A 21,491-nucleotide genomic window follows, 5' to 3' on the forward strand; every position below is an offset into this window, starting at 1 on the left:
GCTATTTTTGTGACTATAAATACAAACAACTACAAGAAAATTAATGAATTACAAAAGGCTTATATAGCTTCCTTTGTACTTTTTTTTTTTTTGGTGGCTGCTTATATCTCGGGGACAATTTCTTCTTTCTTCCCTCCTCAATGGAAACACCTTAAGCTAGATTACTAGAAGAACACATATTCTTTGGTAATCTTCAGGCTGCTTAAATCTTTTGTAACTAAATGGCTTTTTTCCCAAAGGAAGGGTAAGTTAAGCTGATTGAAGCCATAAAAAATCAAGAATTGGTCGACTTCCACCATTAGAGTCACCTCTCAACTTAAGATGCTCTAGAAATATTTATGAGAAGCATTTTTGAGCTCTTAGCCATCTTTCCTCCGGCAGGCTAGAAGCTGTTTCTATGAAGGTCTAGCTGTTTCAGCAGGTACAAGATTTACCCCACACAGGGGCGGCTATGTGTCAGGACTGACCAGGTTTCCCAGTTTTTTAATGCAAAATGCGAGTGCGCGTTCCTTTCCAAAAGGAATCTTCAGCATATAATTTGGACTGTCCTCTAGAGAAGAAACCACAAGAAGGTACATTCAGAAGAAATTCAAAAGAAAATAACTCGCCTTATAGTCAAAACTCTAGCGAGCTGTTACTACTGCATCTCTAGCTGATATAAAGGCCAAGAAGTTAGGAAAGCTCAGCTAGGTCAGGCAAGGAGGGCAGCCAAGGAAGCAAAAAAGGGGAAGCAAGCATCAAAGAAGACAGCAGTGGCTGCTGCCAAGGCCCCCACAAAGGCAGTGCCCAAACAAAAGATGGTGAGACCTGGGAAAGTCTCTTCTCCCTGAGTTGGTGGAAAATGCTAACTTGATAGATCAGTGTTTAAAATAAAGATCTGTTTCTAACTTTTTGAAAAATTATCTTTGAAGTTTTAAAGATATTAATAGGATAAGAGATACTAAAAAATCACAAACCAGCTAAAGATGTTAGAAACCAATCAATATTTAAAAATATTTAGGAAACTTGCAATTCCTCTGTACTTGTAATCACAACACAGGGAGCATCAACTCTAGAAATATTTAGCTAAAGCAACTCAAATACATTCGGATTCAAAGTGTTAGAACTGATTATTTTAATTTATTGACAGAGATATTAAAATTGCAAAGTGTCGTGATTTTTCGATGCTGAGGAAGGAGGCACTCTGTGGGTGTATGATAATAGTCTTTACAAGTTGTTTCGTTACTGTGTCCATTTCCCAGAAAAATAGTATTAGGTTCTTCCTTGCACCTTAGGACTTATCCAGCTACTGTTCTTGGTCCAATTAGCATTGCTAGGAATGAGTCCATCTTAGGAGGGAGGTCTTAACTCAGACCCAATGAGAAAGTAGTTGGCTACTCCTATAATATTTGTGTCACTGTAGCCCCATGGGTATTTCTTATCGGGCCAGTTATTGTTGCAGCTCATAGAGTTCACATCTGGGTAAGAATAGCAATTCTAAGTAGTAATTAATTTATATTAAATACATGTTTCATTGAGTACCACATAGAATGTGTTATGTTATACCACTTCAAAAAAATTGTTTTAAAAGCCCAATATAACTTATAGTTTCTTCTCATCGTCTATTTTCCCATAGATATATATTTAATAGTTTAAGTTTTCAAACTTCACCTACATTAGGATTCATCCCTTGGTGAGAAAACTGCAATCAACAGAACCATAAGATAAAACAGTTAAAAATGATTTCTCTAGCCAGAAAACAATAATGTAGAGAAACTGTATATCATTAATATTTATCCAATAAAGAAAATGAAGGGGTCTGATTAAGGAGAACTATATACATACAAGCGTACATCATACATACATATACACATACATACATACATACATACATACACACACACAATACAACCACATAGTCACACATTCACACACTACACAATGGAAAAAAAAGGCCTCTTGACATCTTGGCAGAGAATTCTATAGTACAAGACTTATCATTTCTTCAAGATCATGTATAAAAAGAGAATCCAAGTGACAGAAGTATATTTGTATGGCTCCTTATAGACTTGAAGAGAGAGCTATATTGTGAACAGACACAGCCTGGCAGAAATAGGAATAATAATAGAAATTCCAAACGGTAGAGGAAACTTAAATAGGTGATTATCCTTAAAGTTACCTGTAGAATGGAGAACAACGCCTGTAGTATGTCTCTGTCATCTTCTCATGTGTGAAGCTGCTAACTTGCACCCCCTGTAAATTAATTATATTCATTCTCAAGTTTCTGATTGGGTTGGAGACTAGATAATTTAGTTTTACAATTAAGCTCAGTGTTTAGGGGTTAAGATGTTTGTAGGTCTATATAGATGTTTTAAATTGAGGAGATATAATAGCTTTTGATTTACATTCAGAATTTTAGGAATGTAGGAGGATAGGAAAGATGTTTTCTTCAAGTCTGCCAAATACAAAGATCCAAAACACTAAGAATGTAACATTTATATAATTCCTGGTTGTTTCATGGTTCTTCTTGCTGTGGGTAGTCTATTGTACATATGTATAATAATATATATGTATAAGCAAAAAATAAAAAAAAAACTTTAATAAAAAAATAGCTTTGTAAGGAGTAGGGACCTGAAACATTTCCTTCAAGATTATGGTCACTAATCATATTAATAAACACATGTGCGTCTATTAGTACATTTTATAAATACATAGTATGAATATAATATAGACACTCTTGAATTGTTCATAGAGAAGTCTTGGCAACAGTCCTACTGCCAATCATCTATGACATGGTGTTCAAATTCCTGGTACAATTAGATGACACTTGAAATGCAAGTTAGGACCATGATTTGCATATGTTTGTATAACAACCAATAGCCTTACATTTTAAAAGGTGGGAAATTTAAAATTACTTATGGAATTGACCACTCATGCCAAAGAATAAAATCATGGCCCCTAATCAAAGTCTGCCATTGCCTTAAAAATTATCTTTTCCTCATTATCCTCAGACCTAGTGTGAGCACTCACGAACAACTTCATATAGGCAGCAGATTGAAGAAAAGAATGTAGGATTCGTTGCCTTAGCTCTAAAACACACTTTTAGCCCCTTACGTTGCCATTTTGTTGTTTGTTAATGCCCTTGGACTCTGGTTCACATTGTTTCTACTCAGTAAAATAACATTCTCAAAGCCAACTGTGATTGTAACATGCACCCTCATCTAAATGGCCTTTTGTTTTGAAAACCAGTAATTCTTTACTTATTCCTTTCAGCAATACCTTTAGTAAGTAAACCCTGACCTTTGTGGTTTCATATTTTTTCATCCCTACAAATTTAAATGGGTATATAATGAAATTGTAGAGAAATTACTCAGGGTCTGTTGTGTTCAAATATAGCTTAATGTTTTTTTTATTTTTGTTTTTGTTTTTGTTTTAACTCTGAGCAAGTCGCTTTATTTACATACACCTGATTCTGTACATACTCTTTCTTAATCTAAGCATCATTGATATTTGAGACTTATAATTGTTTATTGCAGGGGACTCTCACGTGCATTACAGAATCTTTCTTAGCATCTGTAGTTATGACAATAAACATGATTAATTCAGAATTCAGACAAGAAATAAAATCATACTATAGCAGGAGAAGCATTTGTCATAAGGATTAGGCCACTCTCAGACTAAGAGCATCCAGTCACCACAGGGACCATCGCAAAACACAATAAGTCATATTTATGAGCAGACTATGAGAAGAGAGACCATTATGGAGGCAAACACTCCCAAGGAGTGAGAGTGAATAACAGCTAAATTGAACATTATTCTGAAGAACATTTAGTAGGTAGGTTTTATATTATATTTTAATTTTATTTTAATTTTATTAATTTATTCAGATTACATCTCAATTGTTATCCCATCACTTGTATCCTCCCATTCATCCCTCCCTCCTGCTTTCACCCTATTCCCCTGCCCTAGGTCTAAGACTGAGGGGGACCTCCTCCACCACTATGGTCATAGGCTATCAAGTCTCATCTTGGTAGCCTGTTTATTCTTTCTTTGAGTGCCATCAGGCCTCCCCACTAAGGGGAAGTGGTCAAATATGGAGTACCAGAGTTTATGTCAGATCAGTCCTCACTCCCCACATAACCGTGGATAATGTCCTGTCCTTTGGGTAGATCAGAGTAGGGGTTTGATGTTTACTGCTTGTATTGTTTTTGGTTAGTGCAATAGTTTGAGAAAACCCCCTTAAACCCCGATCCACCCATCACGATGTTCTTCTTGTAGGTTTCTGTGACCCTCTTGGTCCTTCTATTTCTCCATCCCTTATATTTCTCCTACCTAGCATCTCAGTAGGATATCCTCTTATCTATCCCAAAATCTTGGTAAGTGAAGACTTTTGAGGGACATGGCTTTTAGGCTAGTGCCCAATTATAAGTGAGTACATACCATGTGAGTCTTTCTGCTTCTGGGTTAACTCACTCATTATAATCATTTCCTATATACTTTTTTTAAGTTCCTAAAAATGATGCCTTTTTTTTTTAAAGACAGGGTTTCTCTGTGTAACCTTGGCTGCCCTAGACTTGCTCTGTAGACCAGGCTAGCCTCAAACTCACAAAGATATGCCTGACTCTGCCTCCGGAGTGCAGGGGTTAATAAATGCTATTTTCTTGTTTAGAGATTTGTCCAGCCTGTTTGGATTAACACTTACAGAGAGGAATGATAGCAAATCTTCTGCACCTGGAATGTTCTATCTGGATTACAATAGTATGTTACTTTGGCTATTCCAGACATTATCATCCCACGGGATAACAGATTCAACTCAGATCCCATTCTTCTGAGCGTTAAAGTTTCAGTGCCTGCTTTGTCAAGATGAGGGAGAGATCTATTTTCTATGCCCTTCAAGGCAGCTTACATATGACTAGAATCCTAGCAGGATCTCTCTCTACTCTGAATACATTGAAAGGAATGGATGCCTTCCCCTTGTGATATATATACATAGATCCTCTAACTTTCTCATAATATACAAGGAGCAACATATCTTAAACCATTTCTTTGGCATCAGGTAAGTGTCTTGCCTGGCACTGTGAATTAAGAATCTATCTAAATGTAGACTTTTCAAATATTTGAGCTGCATAGTGTGACCCTCGCTCTGTAGCCACTCCCTTCCCCATTAGACTTTCCCTAAATACCAACAGAAAATAATTTCCATGGATATAGTCTCCACAAAGCTGACAGTAAGAAATAAGTGTGTATAACACCTTGCTTTCTAATAATTCTATACTCATTATTAACAAATTATTACATTTTCTCGATAACTTTCCCTCTGACCAAAAATAAAGTGTCAGATTTTCTATCCAGGGCTCCTCTGTACCAATTTCTGTATTTTGATTCATTGATATTCTTACTTCTGTTTCTTAACGCTGACCTCTGTTAGATATTTACTACCTTAAGTTAGCTCATTGTCTCCCATACCATTCATGTACATTGAAAAACTATCTTCTGTGCTCATGTTCTAAAAATTGTTTAGTATACACAAGGTTGTATGGATTAATATGATCAGGGGTATAAGTAATCAATCACTATAAGCAAGGGATCCACTAAGTATCCATGTTTCATTAATTCAATTCTTTGTTCTGAGACAAAAGAGCTTGGAAATCTCTCTCAATGGATGTCCTCTAGATTTTAGAAACAAAGTCTCTATCAATAACTTTCTAAAAATGTGTGATAGTATGGCAGTTTGAATGAGATTAGCCTCCATAAGCTCATATATTTGAATGTTTGTTTCCACGACATCAAGCTCTTTGTGCTTAATATGTGGAAACGGAGAATGAGTTTGTAGGTCTAAGTCTTGCCCTGCTAACATTAAAGATCATTGTCTGGCACAGGCTGAGGTTGAATTAAAGCTCAGAAGCATGCAGGAAGAAGAAGCTAACTAAATGTACTTGGTAGTTTTTATTTAATAACTGATCAGTGGTAGCACAATGATGAGGCTAATAATTAATTACATGAAGAATAGGAATTTGACAGTTCTGAATTTGTCCTGATATAGGCAAATAAAGAAACAGCTAGGTCATATGGGAAAGAGCTTATTTTAAATAAATTGTTCCTAAGACTATAATAAAAGATACTGGATTTATTTTACCTTGGCTTATTGTCAATATATACACCAACAAATTTAACAGATTTGAGCATGATAGTTATAAAAACCTTAATCTCTGGTAAAAACTGGTTATCCCTATTTTCCTTAAAATTTTTCAAAGACAACTTAAAAATAACTGAAAATCAATATAAAATTGATTTCCTTCAGGCTACCATTGCATAACATTTAGAGATTAATATAAAACACCACTGCATGACATTTAATTTTATTCTCCTATAAATGATCTATGCTTCCACATATTTAGATTGTTTTTCTTTCTTTAGTGAAAAGTCACAGAACTGAAACAGCATCTCTGGAAGATTAGCAAGTGCCCTTAATTACTAAACCATCTTCTTAGCTGCTAGACTTGTCTTTTATCAGAAGAAAAATACAGAGTTTATATCTTGGTGATACTCTGATATTCATATACTATTACTTTCCAGTTTATAAGCAAAAAGATTTGTCAAGCAATTTTAAGTCTGTTCTGGTTTGAGGGCAAAGAGTCATGCTTCCCTTATCTCAACTTAAAAGCATAAAATTAAAACATAATAAATCATATTTCTAATGAAGCCTTCTCCCACTGATTCTAATAATATGACAACTCAGTGGTAAGCATATTATCTTGGCATTGTAAAACAAGAAACTTTAATAAAATGCTAGGAAAACACTTGTTAACTTCCTGATGACTTTCACTACAGAAAAGAAACAAACACACAGGGAAAAAAAAATGTAAGCCAAGGCTAGGGAAGCCATAATTTCTGTCAGGACCTACATGATACCAGAAGAAAGAGACAAAGAAGGAATGGGAGAGGGAAAAGCAAGAGGTGCGAGGCAGAGAGCACTCTTTGGGGGAATAATGCATGTTTTACCATCTGATGATCCTAAGGTCATTGTAAATAGACTGCATTGCAACTTCTCACAGTATGCAACTCTTTCCTCTGAAGGAAACCACAGGATTTGCATATATGAAGAGGGTGATGTCCAAAGTCAGGGTGCCAGCAAAACTAAGTAATATTGTGTCACTTCAGAGGACACGTCATTGAGAAGTGTAAAGGAAGCATGGCAGACCGAACGTAGAGAAACTTTCTGTATCAGAGAGAACCGAATACATCGCTTGGATGTAATTCATGTGTGCGACACACAGGAACACAAAGGTGAAGACAGTGACCACCGACACCTCCCAATTCCTTCAGTGAAATGAACAGGGGAAATAAGGAGATTCTGTTTAGTCTAATAAAAAGCATGAGAAGAAAAATAGTAAACAGTACCCCAAAGGGAAAAAATGAGATTATAACATTCAAATGAGTCAACAAACATAAGGCTACAGAATATTTTCAAAGCAAAATGAAGGCTTAGTAAAAAGCTTTAATTTGAAATGACAGCATAAATAAATCATGAAATACAAATTAACAAGGAATAATTTAAAAGTGAATGTAACTCATAGTCGAGCATGCTAAAAGTTTTAGATAAGATTAACTATTGTGGAACACTAGAAAATAATGGCGATAATACAAAAATAAGTATAGGAAAATTGTCTAAGGGGTTGGTGAGGGTTAACAGCATGACTAAATTCAGAATCAATTTGAAATCCCACCCTTTGGTGCATCTGCCCTTGGGTATATGATTTCTCAAACATCTACAGGAGGCAGCAAGACCCACCCTGAATGTGGGCAGAGTGATCATATGGCTGGATCACAAACCAAACCAAAATAAGAGAACAAAGAGCTCCTGAACTTTTCCTTCTGCTTCCCAGTACAGATTCAGTATCATCTAATTTCTCATGTTTTTTTTTTTTTTTTTTTTTTTTTTTTTTTTTTTTTTTTTTTTTTTACCACGCCTTCACACTGTGATGGGCTTTTTACCATCACTTGTGAGCACACATGGATGCTTCCCTCTGTAGGTTGCACTTGAAGTGTACTCACAGCAAGGACAAAAGGCACTAAGTCTGGGGCTATTGCTGTGATAAACCTGACCAAATGACTTAAGCTTTTGGATCTAGTTTGGAAGAGGAATTTGGGAAAAAAAAATCATCTAGAGAAGCTTTAGTTTTAGAAATGAATGAACATTATACACGGACTTCAGGCCAAGGACAATTGTCCTGCAGTCTGGTAAAAATGTGGCTGTCCTCTGCCAATGTGCTGAAAAGTTTAGTAAAGTTGAATTTAACTAACACTTTGACAGAAAAAAAACTTAAATAGCAACCAAGCTAGATCACAGTCTCCTTTAGTAAGAGTTACCTAGCAGTACCCTGTGGAAGAATAAATATGGTAGAAAAAAATTCATACATGCAGCTTGACAACAAAGAACTTTAGACCATGTTTGAAGTTGTGAACAAGCAGGATGCAAAGGAAAAGCAGTAATGTGTTGTTATTTCGTTGTTTGCTTTTGAGACAAGGTTTCTCTGTGTAGCCCTGACTGTCCTGGACTCACTTTGTAGACCAGGCTAGCTTCAAACTCAAAGGGATACCCTTGCCTCACTCAGTCCTGGGATTACAAGCATACACCATTGGCCCGGTGGAAAAGTGGTAATTTTTGTTTTGTTTTGTTTTGGTTTTGGTTTTTACATTTGAAAACAGTATTTTATTTTCCCTACTTCTGGATGCTAGGGGCTCTAAGATCAAGGTGCTAGCAATTTTAAGTAGTCTCACTCTACATAGCCAAAAGGCAAAGGCAATAGCCATGTACTCCATTGGAGTCCTAGTGCATTATCGCTCACTCACTTTTAAAAAGAGATAAGTATCATTAAAGAATACCAACAAAAACAACCCAAAACTGTTTTGAGCTGACACAACAAGGAAGCCATCTTAACAGCAATATTTTGTTCATCGAAGGCTCTAACAGGCGGCAATACAAATTCATTGGAAAATAAATAATTTGAACTGAAAGTATATACTAAGGAGATGCTTGAAAATGGAAAATGGCTTAGAAAATTGTTTTCCCAAGCTTAGTTTCAGAGCTTCACACGGATCTCCTCCACTGTGAGAGAAGAGAGAAGGCTACATTTTGGTTTACCAACAGACCTAGCAACAATACCCATGTGGTACTGGGTTTTTGTAAACATAAGGGATATATGAGTTGGGGGACACAACAAGGCATAGACCAAGTTTGCAGAAGATTATTAAGGAAAAGTAATGTGAGTCAGGAGTTTTTGCAAAGAATCCCTTACAGATCATTTATTCACCTCACTCAGAAAGTTAAGTGCACCATTTTCTTGTTATGGTAACCAAAGCAACTTACAGAAGAAGAGTCCCAGAGAGAAATGAATTCTAGTATCAATTAACACACTCTTTTATTTAGCCCAAGACCCACATTTGGCTGGTCTTTCCAACCTCAGTAAATATAGTTTATGAAAACCCTGTACCATAGGCTCACAAGCTTGTATCTTACATGGTGCCTTTGGATCACGTCAAATGCACAATAAAATCTGTCTGCCAAAATACCAGAAAGATGTGTGGAGGGTGGCTGAAAATGAGGAGGGAAGAAAAACTGGCTTAATTTTTTGCTGCTGGTGCTTGAAGTAAAAATACTGAAAGATTTGATGCAGAATGTAAATAAAGTGTGTAGATGAGCGTTAGACAGTAGAGAATACAAGAGCAGAGCTAATCTTGTTGGACAGTTTAAGCTAAATAGCAATTCAATAAATAATAAGCACGATGCTTTGACACCACAAAATGACAAGGTTTTGAAAGATTACCTTTATTGTCGGTATTACTATTCTCAAGTGATGGTAACTAGAAAAGACTAATTTCAAGCAATCGTTTCCTTATATACATTCCCTGGGAAATTTTCTCACAATCTGACTTCAAATAAGAAGCATTGTCTGTAAAATATAGTGTACATCTTGAAGTAGTGATAACGGAGGGCCTAAGGTCAGAACTTAAATAATTTTAAGTCATTTTGGATGATTTTCAAGGGTCACTTTCATGTTCTTTCCCAGAGACTAAATTAACCTATTTAATTCTCATTTGTTGCACAACAGTTTCCTCTTGTTATTCTTGTGTAATTAATACTGGAACACATCTAATGAGGCTCTGCTGTAAGGGATCCTTAAACATTCTTCTAATCAAATTATCTACAGCCATTCACAGTGGTGGATTGAAAGGAGCTCCATTTCTGTGAGCCTTTACTGGGAACGGAGAAGAGCACAGGCCACGTTACCAGATGGGTAAGATAAAAACAACAAAGTGGGCCAGTTTTACCAAAGCAGCGCCCACTAGACGGCCAGTAGGCAACACCTGGGTTCGTGTAAAGAATTAAAGTTAATGGACTTAGTGATTTCCTTTAACAGGGAGACTTGGATGAAGGGATACATTTATTTTGCTCAAGAATGATGTTTTTCATTACCATTTTCTGTAGCTGGGTATTTTATAGTTAGGTTTTCCCTGGTACTGAGAGAATGATCAAGAAAACAAACAATTAATTACTTTAAAATAAAAAACAGAAAAGCAAAAAGCCAGAAGGAACCATAAAATGTAACTAAATGGAAAGGTTAGATATAGCCTTCAGCATTCACTCTTTATGACATATTTAGAAAATAGGAGTGGTATTTTTCATGTGCACAATTAATTTAATCTCTCCATGTAGTAGTTAGAAGCCTAGCAACTCAGGTTTACCTTCAAGTTAACCTATTATTGCAATAGATAGTGAAAATATACTGATACGTTCTGAACTACATAAGAATCCAAAATATCTTCCAAATAATTAATACAGGCTGATACATGATACATGATTGTTAGAGTGCTTGTCAGTCCTTCTGTAATGCCAACTCTAAGGAGGTGGAAGCAGGAAGGTCAAAGTTCAAGGTCATCCAAACTACAAGGAGACAGAGGAAATCCTGGGATATCCCAAAACCTGGCCAGGGAATATCTATGTATTGCTTTTCCTCAAGGATATCAATGCATTAAGATTGATTAAATAACAAAACTACTGACTCCTTAAGAAATATGATTCTGTGAGAAGCCTTGGGGACAGGTGTTCCTAAGAAACACATGAAGATTAGCTGATGTCATGTGAAAATTACTATAGAATTTATATTTTTTCTGAAAACATCACATACTAAGGGGTAATATCAGATGGCTCTACAGTAATAAACTTTTGTTAAATGACTCAAAATAAACTACTGTCAAGCTTTTTAAATTATTGGATAGCATAAAAGAATGGAAAGAACTTTTCTAATTGAATCTGACCCTTTAAAATCATTAAGTAGTTTTATTAACATAGTAAAATCTAAAACTATATTTCTGTAAATTTTAAATTATGTAAGACTCAACTCTATTTGATGTTGTCAACCACACATTCTTGGTAAAACATTAGGAAATTAAAATTATTTTTTTTCATATTTCTATTGTTCAATGTTTGTTCTTTTGAATAGTAGAGTTTTTTCCTCATACACACAAGCATCTTCTGAGACGATAACTCTCCTTCATAAAATTGAAAGTGGGAAATTTCAAAAGCAGTACCTCTATGTTATTATTATGGAAGAATGCTTAGAGAACAATGTTTTCTTTTTTCATGTCATTTATTTCCTCTCCTTTCTCTCTCTCTCTCTCTCTCTCTCTCTCTCTCTCTCTCTCTCTCTCTCTCTCTCTCTCTTTCTCCTCTCACTACATGGGTAAACTGGCTCAATACTACAGTTTTCTTAAATCTACTTCCCTAAAGTTAGTATTAAATGTTGTACACTGGACTCTATAAATGCCCTACTCCCTCCCTCACTCCATAGCACTGCTTTATTTTCTGGTTTCTGCAGTGATTCCAAGTTATATATTTATATATGAGGATTTGGATCTGGGCACCTCAGCTCATTTGAGAGAACATATGACTATGCCTTTCTGAGTCTCGGTTACCTCAAATAAAATCATTTCTAGTATGTCAATTTATTTGCAAATTTGATCAGCTCATTGTTCTTTATAATTGAATAAGATTCCATAGTGAATATTTGCCATGTTTTCATTATCTGTCCATCAGCTGAAGGACATAAGTTGTTTGCATTTCTCAGATCCTGCACATAAAGCAACAAGGAGCATCACTCAGAAAGTATCTGTGAAGTAGGATGTTGAGGTCTGTAGATATATGGTGAGCACAACTGAAAGGAGAATAGCAGGGTAAAGTGGTCTCATTGGAAAGGCGGGGGCTTTAATTAGGGATAAAGTGAAGTACATACAGACCAAGAACAAAGAGGGGTAAACAACAGTAAAAGTGTCTCAAAAGGTATGAAGAATCATACTAGTAACTACCTAAAAGTACCTAGAATTCAAGTTATTATATGTACGCATATGTATGTACATATATGCGTGTGTGTATATATATGTGGAAAATGAAACTCATCAACAATTTAACAAAACCACAGCACTGAGCCCAACAAGCTCTTTTCTGAGATGTTAGTTAAGGTTGTCCAAAAAGCTTCCAAAACATACAGGCTATATCTATTACATGCCGTTGCCCTTCCAAGGTGGAAGCTAAGACCTTATTGGTTAAGATACAATGTAATCCAGATTCAGGGTTCAGAGGATGACACTGAGTTAACCCAACCTGAATATCTCCTAATTCAAGACTAGTTTTGCGATAGTAGAAGGTGCCATGTAAGCTTCAAAAGGAGGAAAGGAACCAATGTTCCTACTCAGCTCTGACCAGTAAAGTAGTGATATGAGTATACCTTGGTAATATCAACAGCTCACTATTTGGACTTAAGATCTACTCAATAAAAGGGAAATCACTCCTAGTACTGGAGACCTAGCCAACTACACAGGGCTAGAAAAATTATAAATCTGAGATAAGACCCTGTAACCACCACTTTACTAAATTGTAGTTAATACATCCTTAACTAAATAAGTATTTAGTAACATAACTAAACAGAACACTCCTTAACTAAATGTGAAACACTATTTTTACACCCAGAGATAAGTTTATTCTTCACCCTTTACCCAAGAAATATCTCTTTTCAGCAGAAGGAGACCATTATAAGAAATGACAAGCAGTAAAAATATAGAGTTGTGGAGCCCAAAAAGACTGATAAATCCACAACTTCTGACTCTCAAAATCAGAAATCATTGTAAGAGAAGGTGATTGGTTAAAAACATTACAGAAATAGAGTTTTCTATGGGTTTGTGTTTCCTACAAAACTCATAAGCAATGCTGAAAGTCTTACCATCATGACTGCCTCAACATGGGCTGAACAAGTTGACATTAATAGACATAAGAAAGTACAGAGGTGAAAAACAATGAGGGTCAACTCTACACAAATAACTAGAGGGAACTAAGGCATACTGAGTAGAGAATACAGTATTCTTAAAGGAAGAGCATACCAACTAGTAATCTAAAAATAAATGATTATTCCTAAAAACATATACATGTAGACAACATCATATAGACTGAGAAGTTTGTATTTATTATTTAGTACTATCACATGCACACACACACACTCACACACACACACACATACATATGCACACCCACACCTGACTATTAATAACAACTAATGGAAAAAAGAATCCATAAATTTGAAAGATCAGTAGGGGTATGCAGTAGAGTCTTGTGGGAAGAAAAGGAAGGATAATTTGATTCATCATATTATAATTTCAGAAGTTGAAATCGTAATTTAAAAATAATGTCTGTGCTAATCCCATTGATATTATGTTCATTCAGGAAAATAATCGTTTTAGCATGTCGGCTAAGTTTTATGATCTGTCTAGCCAGAGGTTCTTGGCCTCTAATGGTGACAGGTATAAGTTTCATGCCATAGAATAGGACTTAAATCCAACCAGAAAGTGGCTGGTTATCATGATGTTCATGTCACAATTGCACCAGTGGGCTCATCTTGTCAGTCAAGTGATTGTGATGCTTTGCATGGGTTCACAGCTGTATAATTTTTATGATTAATATTATTATCTATTAGCATGTATAAGTATAAGTATAGTAAGACACTATAGGATGCTTATTCTTAAAGGGGGCATCTATACTATATCCCTTCGCCAAAGGATCAGGGATTATGGTAGAAAAGAAAGAGGAAGCATATGTACATCAGTTTCTTCTGGACACATCAGGGTGATTGCATATATGAACTTACAGCAGCTATGATAGCAGGCAATAGACATGTGCAACCTCAAGTCAGACCAAATATCACCATGGAGAGAAGAGAGAGGTATGAAGTCCCACCCCTAGCTGAAGAGCTATTGACAACAGACTGCTGCTAGGAGAGAGTCTCTTTTGTCTAGAAGTGTCATCCTTGGAGGGTTAACAACATTCCATTGGAAAGTTACACATCTAAGAATATTTGGGCATCAGAAATCAGATTTGATGAGTTTAAAATACTAAAAAGAGAAAACAATATAAAAATTCAAGGTTATGTATATAGGAAAGCAGTATGATCTAGGGGATCTGTGGAGGGCATGAATATAATCAAAATACATTGTATGAAATTTTTGAAGAGCTAATGAAAATGTTTATAACATCATAGACTACATTCATGCTTGAATTGGGTCTAGGTTCTGGAGAATGCTCTATCTATCTGTCTGTCTATCTATCTTCCTTTTTCTCTATCGTCCTCTTCCTCTCTGATTCATCAATAGATCATGACATTTGGAAATATTAATCCACTAAATGACTCAATTCTTTCTTAAGCAATGTCACTACCCTAGGTTCATGTTAAAAATAAAATGCCAAGAAAAGCATAGATGTGTTTCATATTAGCCATTTAATAATCCTTATGCAGTTGTAAGTACTTACAGGAGACTTTATTTTTCAGGAGAAAAATCTAATTCTTCACCCAGGTCGATAGACACTGACTTTTCTAGAAATTTGCTGTGCATAAATATGCCACCTCCTTAAAATTTTCTAATTTCTGATTTTTTCCCTTAATTTGTGACACATCCAGCTTTTGTCCATAATTGGTGATACTATGTATTGGATTCGTTTCTGTAAGTAGCACAGCATGCTTTTCTCAATTTCTCTCCAGTCGCACCTGGCACCCTAGTTCCTTGCTGCTGTGGCTGTTAATATGTCTTGCAGCTGTGCCACAGGGTTCCAGATCTCCCTACTTCCTCTGTGTGTCTACATTCTGCTACAAGACACGAATCTTTGTTTTGATCAATATGCAATGATTAGTTAGGAAACTCAATAGGTGGATTTATTAAACAATGTTTTTCCTAACCAGAATGAGAAATTGCATAGCATGCTGGTAGTCATGCTAGCTAAATTAAATAACCTTCACATATATACACAATAGTTTGGAAAATATTTCCTTGATACAGTCCCAAAAAAGAAATCGCTTCATCTTCTTCCCAGAAATGTATTTAATAACATGAGGCATTTAAAATAAAAAAATTCGTCTGGTAAAGATAAACTCTATTTTTCTTAAGTAATAAAATTATGACTCTATCCATAATCTTATGATAAAAGTGATCTGAGCTGTGCTTGATCATTTATTTGTTACTCAGTATGTACATTGTGTTACACAGCTGATGAAAATTATACAATGCTTAATTTCTCTTGCATAAAGTAAGTCCTGAAACTATTATGATAGTTAGTCTACTACCCTTGTTGGAGGTCAGTCTTTTGACCCTCATCATGACTACTAACAACTTCTGACTAGCTGTAGTTCTTCATGTTTCTCAAATGCATATAGGAATTTCTGTTCTTCTGCCTATTTGGACCTCAAGATAGATAATTTTGAAAACATAATGATTTATTGTGAAGTTAAAACTTAAAATGGTGACTTTATAAAAGAAAAAAATGAATGAAATAAAAAATTATATTTGGCCTTTCCATATTGCATAATTAGATTACAGAAAAGATGAGTGGGAAATGAAAATCACTGCTGATATGTGATTATTTGTGAGCAAGATTTTGAAGGAACTGTTATTAATAAAATTTCATGCTGTGACCAGAGAATAATGTAGGGCCAGTGTTAGGGCTCAAACAATTAAGTCAAGATGAAAACTGTGTATGTAGTTTGGTAAAAGACCAATTGCCTAGCATTTGGGAGACAAAACCTACAACCACTACTTTACTAAACTAGCATAACCTCTAACTGCATTCTAAATATTTTTCTTTAGACTCATAAGGTCTCACCAATAGATGATCTCAACATGAGCTGAACATAGACCATCAGAATAGACCTGCCAAAGTAGACAGGGAAAAGCACATGAGGCCTAACCACACAAAAAGAACTACATGTCAGCAATGTATTTTTATGAATAAAGAATATCTCAATCTTTCCATTTAACCAATGAAGATTCAGGAGCCAGATGCTGGGGTGAGAACTTGCTAGCTCGAAGAGGCAGAAAAAGCATCCAGGTGACCTTCTTACTCCACCCACTTACCAGAAGGAAAGAGCTCTTTCTCCTTCCTCATGCCATCTTAAATACCCTTAGGTCAATATCCCTCCATTATGTTTACTTATTTTCATTTCCTTTCAACTGGCTGTTTGCTCTACCTCTTGACCTATGGTTGACTTTATTTAGCTATTAGGTTAAAGGTACATGATAGGGCTGAGCCACACCACAAGTCCTTGTTTACAGTATGTAGACAGTTCTTGGATTAAAAGTATGTGCTAATGCTGAGCCAGAACTACAAGAAAGAAAGATTTTCAGTTCATAATCTTGTGGTTCACAATGTGATCAAATATTCTGCAAAATTAAGGAACACCAATAGCAGGAGATATATTCTTCTCCAGAAAAGAATATGCCAATTGGATATTCAATACTAAATGAACAGCCCTGAAAACATACATAACAGTAACATTATGCAGAAAGAGAAGGTTATATTTAGGAATATGTTATGAATATACATGTACATACATGCATGAAATAACAAGCAGTGTAAAAAGAGGCCATGAATTATGAACAGAGCTAGGAGAGGTACATGGTAGTGATGGGGAGGGGATAGCGAAAAGGAAGTAATGTAATTATATTACAATCTCAAAAATCAATTAAAATGCCCAAAATAATATAAAGCAACATCAAACACAGTAATGAAATGAAGGAGATCACTCAGCTAAGAACCCCACACAGTGTACACATAGTCTTCTGTATTCCAGTAACTAGAGTACTAATGTATCTAGGATAATGATGGCAAAAATAGTCAATAGAATGACAATGAGACAGATAAAAACAATATACAAATATTAACAATCAATTGTAAAAGCTAAAGATAAGACTCAAAGCTGGCTAGTTTGGCACAGATTTTAAAAATGCTTTACTATCTACATAAAAGTCAGTTTGAGAAGCCATCACATAGTGACCTGTCAGAAAAAAATTCCTAGGATTTCCATTTGAGCAAGAGGCATCTTTTTTTTTTTAAGAGTTTTTTTTTATTAATTTATTCTTGTTACATCTCAATGTTTATCCCATCCCTTGTATCCTCCCATTCCTCCCCCCACCATTTTCCCATTATTCCCCTCCCCTATGACTGTTCCTGAGGGGGATCACCTCCCGCTATATATTCTCATAGGGTATCAAGTCTCTTCTTGGCTACCTGCTGTCCTTCCTCTGAGTGCCACCAGGTCTCCCCCTCCAGGGGACATGGTCAAATGTGAGGCACCATAGTACGTAAGAAAGTCATATCACACTCTCCACTCAACTGTGGAGAATATTCTGACCATTGGCTAGATCTGAGAAGGGGTTTAAAGTTTACCGCCTGTATTGTCCTTCATCCTATTGGGACTCTAAATGAGAGACGCATGGGAGAATAGCAAAATAAAAGGATACAGAGGGTCCTAGAAACCTACAAGTAGAACAATATGATAGGCAGATTTGGGCCCAGGGGTCCCGCTCAAACTAAGAGGCATCTTATGAGCAACAAAATGACTGACACTATAAAATATGTTGGGATGACAATGAGTTTGCAGGAAAATCTACATAATTGGGTGTGTGTGTGTGTGTGTGTGTGTGTGTGTGTGTGTGTGTGTGTGTGTGTGTGTGTGTGTGTAAAACTACAGATGATAGTTATGATGCTAGAGGCAGTCCCAGGGTGTTCCTCGTGGCTTTGTGTGCATCAGCCCTAGGGCATGGCAGATAGAGAAATCTCAACTTTTTGTCCAATCAGACAAATTAATAAAACAAGAAGACACTGGTCTCGATGATCCCAAGACAGATACTGTCACAATCTCTGAACATCTCAGGGCACAACCACTTGTAATGTTGGCAAATGTTTGCTCTTTCTGCTGAGGAAAGGAAAAATAGGGAGACAAATATAAAATAGAACATGTGTCCCCAAAGAAAACTGAAATAATTCAGAAGGGATAAAAAGCAAGAAGAAAATTTAAAAGTATTCCTATTGGTATGCTCAGAGAATCTTAAAAACATTTTTGATTTCACATTAAACTTATAATTAGGTGATGGAGAAAGGAAACAATTCACCAAACAGAAGCCCTTGGCTATTAAAATGGTTGTCAAATTAAAAAATAACTAGAAAGTTAGTTTAAAATCCAGAAAACAGAAATAGAATAAAAATGTAGAACATGGAATGAAAAGTTTAATTTAAATATAGTGTCACCTGAGAATTCAAACTTAGTAGAAAAACAAAATGCCTAAAGGAATAAGGAAAAACAAATGGCCAAGAAAAACTTAAGGGCCAGAAGCCAAGGAAAAGAGAATTAGAAATAACAACACTGTCTTTGAATCAACCTTGTCATAAAACACATCCAAACTTTCAAGAGGCAGCTGAGAAAATGGGACACTAAACTGTGTCACTAGAGTCCAGGATCACAAATGCAATGCTTAAGCACTGACCAAATTTTAGATACAAAGATTTTCACTGAGACAGAAGAAGAAGAAGAAGAAGAAGAAGAAAGAAGAAGAAGAAGAAGAAGAAGAAGAAGAAGAAGAAGAAGAAGAAGAAGAAGAAGAAGAAGAAGAAGAAGAAGAAGAAGGCGAAGGAGAAGGAGAAGGAGAAGGAGAAGGAGGAGGAGGAGAAGGAGAAGAAGATGGAAAAGGAGAAGGAGGAGGAGGAGGAAGAGGAAGAGGAGAAGGAGGAGGAGGAGAAGGAGGAGAAGGAGATGGAGAAGAAGGAGAAGGAGGAGGAGGAAGAGAAGGAGGAGAAGGAGAAGGAGAAGATTCCAGTACTTACATGGACAGAAAATAAATTTAATGATCTCAATCTTAGGAATAAACTGAGATGACCTAGGATTACTGGGGGTTCCATGTTAGGTATAAGTTTTGAGTAAGGATACCACACAATTAGCCTTCTACATATATATCCCATAGGATGTTCACCACTTACTAAAAATATAATCACACAAAAGCAATGCAAAAAATATAAATCAGAAAAGAAAATGTTCAAAACAAATATTACACAGAAAAGCTGCTTAGTGGATTATTTGTACAGCCTTCAACAACAGAAAAGTTTAATGACTTTGGCAGGCAGCAACCACTTTTCTAAATTAAAAAAAAAGGCTATATGCACATGAGAAATTTGAAAATAATAAATTGATAGCAGAATAAGTGGGCATCCTGATCTTGTAGTAACAAAATAGTAAACAAACTGGGAGAAAAGTAGATGAAAATACACAGAATTAAAACTTCAGGCAAAAAAGGAAAGAGAGGGCTCCCTCATTTAACAAATCACTTTATTGAACTTGCTGACAGGAACATGAGTGAGGTGTTACTCATAGAACCATGGGCAACCCAAAGGCAATCGCTTTGCTAAAATGCCAGCCTCAGTACTGTGACAGTTCACAAAAGCTCTATGTGACTTCCCGCCCAACTTTCAGTGAGCTCCACCAAAAGCTGTCTCCTCTCTCCATCAATTTCTCATGAGGGGCCTTGTGTACCTCAGTTTTCAGAGCTTCCTGAGGCTGCTACATCTTATGAGCTTCTAGAGACTTATACGTCTCCTTCTTTTCTACACAAGGGAGAATTTCATTCAGGAAGGAACAGCTACGAGAGACATCAGGAATAGTCTGTATTCCTTCATGTTCTTATAATCATGCTTGTAATGCATACATGGGTATAAGTACACAAATGTAATTTCCTTATTTTAGCTGTGATTTCTTTTGTGTAGCACTTCCAAAATCATGGTGAGTGCTCTTCTTCCTTTCTTCCCTCACCTTCTCCCTCTCTCAAGCAATGTTTTCCAAATGTTTTTGTAGCTGTATACATTAATATATCTTTCACTTTGTAGGACCATTAATAGAGACCTCAAAAGATAATCTTTCTCCTCCTATGTTTGGGGACTATATTTTTATTCACAACATATGGCACTTTTTCTTGCTTATTTTGTATATGACAAGGAATGACAAAAAGAAAGAAAGGCATGTATTTGCCTATTTGAGAATGCATCAGCAGGATTTAATTGCCTTAATGAAACATTTCCGTTTAAATTACCAGTATCTTGGGTAGAAATGTGGGCCAGTTTCAAAGTACATGCTTAGCATGTAGGAACTAGCCTGGGTCATTTAGTATGAAGATCATGTGCTGTACTAACTTGGAAACCTAGTCATCCTTCTTGCAGGCTATGCTACATAAGTCCACTCTGCCGACTCTTAAGGAATTTTGGTGGAACTGGAAGTTAAGCTGTGTTTTGTGAAGGTTCTTTTATTGTATCAGTAGGTCACAACCATGACACTCCCTATCTCTGGCTGTATAATTATCATTGGAACAGTGATCTAACCTTGTTAGTAGAACAATAGTAGCAGTCATAATAAAAAAAAGATGGTGGCAACAACAATAGCAATAATAGTAACAATGAGAAAGAATGCTAGCAATAGTGCTTGAGGCACCAGTGGTGGTCAGAAGGTGACTGATATGTCTTGAAGGGCATTCTGGAGCATCTGAGTCAGGAAGCAGATATCATACATAGACGTAGACAGTCGCTGCCTGTGAAGGTCAAATCGGATATATCTGTGGTCCAGTCACTGGAGGAGTCCCAGATAGCTATGGTTAGTTCTGACCCACCTGGCACAGAGATGTACCTGCACCACTGGAGGCTCAAGCTTCTCTACTCCCGGAAGCCTGAGAGTGTTAACCCTAGGTAGACTAAGAGCAGAGGAGCAGCATGGGATCCAGCAAGGGAGAGTACATAGGCAATCAGAAGGGTCCACTACCCTATACCACACTGTTGCCGCTGAGACCAGATGAAGCACTGGAGTTTATTGGAGGATATTCCCCCCCTTTACTCTGTTTGTCTGCATTCCCGTCTCTGCAGGTAAACAGAACTTACACAATCATTGATGGTCTCCATTGGAACTCAAAGAAAGAGGATAGATTTTCAAATTGCTTAACTGCTTCTTTACATCGTCAGTTGCAGACCAACTATAGACATAGAAGATTAAATATAATGGTGGCGGACATAAATACAAAGAATGGGTTTTGGGAAAAAGAAAGAGTAAAAGATGTGATATAAAAATTCTTCTAATAAGCAACTGATAACGATATGTCTGAAAATT

General features: G+C 36.2%; 1 pseudogene; it reads left to right on the top strand.

The window, feature by feature from the left end:
* Positions 1-221: 221 nt before the first annotated feature.
* LOC127199651 (60S ribosomal protein L24-like) lies at positions 222-848 on the top strand (annotated as a pseudogene).
* Positions 849-21,491: the final 20,643 nt, after the last annotated feature.

Source organism: Acomys russatus, chromosome 15 (genome assembly GCF_903995435.1).
Source record: "Acomys russatus chromosome 15, mAcoRus1.1, whole genome shotgun sequence".
Taxonomy (NCBI): domain Eukaryota; kingdom Metazoa; phylum Chordata; class Mammalia; order Rodentia; family Muridae; genus Acomys; species Acomys russatus.